This window comes from Notothenia coriiceps, unplaced genomic scaffold (genome assembly GCF_000735185.1).
Source record: "Notothenia coriiceps isolate Sejong01 unplaced genomic scaffold, NC01 NC01_scaffold00021387, whole genome shotgun sequence".
NCBI classification, from domain to species: domain Eukaryota; kingdom Metazoa; phylum Chordata; class Actinopteri; order Perciformes; family Nototheniidae; genus Notothenia; species Notothenia coriiceps.
Window position 1 is genome coordinate 1,101 of NW_011354088.1, and position 1,765 is coordinate 2,865.

Consider the following 1,765-nt stretch of genomic DNA (forward strand, 5'->3'; position numbering starts at 1 on the left):
CTAACAGCCAATCAGAGTGCTCGATGCTGCACAGAGGAACAGACGGATGATTTTATAGGTTGATGTTTTTTAAGAAAACTGGAAGCCGGTGTGTGTGAGCTTTTATTGTGAAGGACTGGAAGAGCAAGTGTTGTCTGAACATCAATAAAACAAACAAACTGACTCTGCTTCGTCCGTTATTTAAAAACGTGAATAAAACTACATATAAGACAAGATGTTATTACTGATGAAACCCATCAGAACCCCTCAGAACCCCTCTTAGTTAAAGGGACCCATCAGAACCCCTCTTAGTTAAAGGGACCCATCAGAACCCCTCTTTATTAAAGGGACCCATCAGAACCCCTCTTAGTTAAAGGGACCCATCAGAACACCTCTTAGTTAAAGGGACCCATCAGAACCCATCAGAACCCCTCAGAACCCCTCAGAACCCCTCTTCGTTAAAGGGACCCATCAGAACACCTCTTAGTTAAAGGGACCCATCAGAACCCATCAGAACCCCTCAGAACCCCTCTTCGTTAAAGGGACCCATCAGAACACCTCTTTAGTTAAAGGGACCCATCAGAACCCCTCTTAGTTAAAGGGACCCATCAGAACCCCTCTTTATTAAAGGGACCCATCAGAACCCCTCTTAGTTAAAGGGACCCATCAGAACCCCTCTTAGTTAAAGGGACCCATCAGAACACCTCTTAGTTAAAGGGACCCATCAGAACCCCTCTTAGTTAAAGGCACCCCTCAGAACACCTCTTTATTAAAGGGACCCATCAGAACCCCTCTTAGTTAAAGGGACCCATCAGAACACCTCTTTATTAAAGGGACCCATCAGAACCCCTCTTAGTTAAAGGGACCCATCAGAACCCCTCTTAGTTAAAGGGACCCATCAGAACCCCTCTTTGTTAAAGGGACCCATCAGAACCCCTAAACATTTATATTTTATATATTCAATGTAATATATAAATTACATTGTAGTTAATAAATGAACAGACTGAAAACACATGTTCACATTTAATTTATTATTCAGTTTTTATATAAATAGAGTTTGATCATCAGGAAATAATCAGTTAGTAGAACACAAGCCCCACCCACCCCACATCTCTGCCACCTGATTGGCTGCTGTCACTCACACTGACTGACAGACCCATAACACCTCCACCGAAAATATATATTTATTCTGATGTTATTACATTCAAACTCTGACGACGCTCTGCTGCGCTGTGATTGGCTGAGGAACAGGAAGTCACTTCATTGGAGAGAAGGAGCATGGGAACATGAGTTTATTCTCCTGAGAGGACAGGTGTCCCACGCAGCTCCGCACTGAGGACAGAGGGACAGCATTACTATATATATATAAATATGCATTACTTATAGTGCATATTAACATATGAGCTCATCACCTTTCAGATGTTTAATACACAGTTTCCAACAACACACTAAATAAATGAATACTGCTTATTGTCATGGTTGATGAATCTGAGAAGGCAAAGAGTTTAATATCAACTCAAAGTGAATCTGACCTGCAGACACCACCCGGGCGTCGGAGTGAGATCTGTGACGGACCTCAGCTCTCTGATCAGCACTCTGAAACCACCAGAGGGCGTGCACTGACACACACACACACACACACACACACACACACACACACACACACACACACACACACACACACACACACACACACACACACACACACACACAGTATAATATACTTAATTGGACTTTAAAACAGGATTTAACTTCATGAAGATCAGTAGTGTACAGTCGCAGGTCT

The 1,765-nt window shown here is 42.9% G+C and overlaps 1 long non-coding RNA gene across 1 annotated transcript; it reads right to left on the reverse strand.

Annotated features, from left to right (window-relative positions):
- Positions 1 to 991: 991 nt before the first annotated feature.
- Positions 992 to 1,648, reverse strand: LOC104953248 (uncharacterized). Its single transcript, XR_799199.1, has 2 exons — positions 1,512 to 1,648; positions 992 to 1,311 (listed from the first exon to the last, which is right to left on the reverse strand). It is a non-coding gene; the product is annotated as an uncharacterized lncRNA (long non-coding RNA).
- Between the last annotated feature and the right edge of the window lie 117 nt (positions 1,649 to 1,765).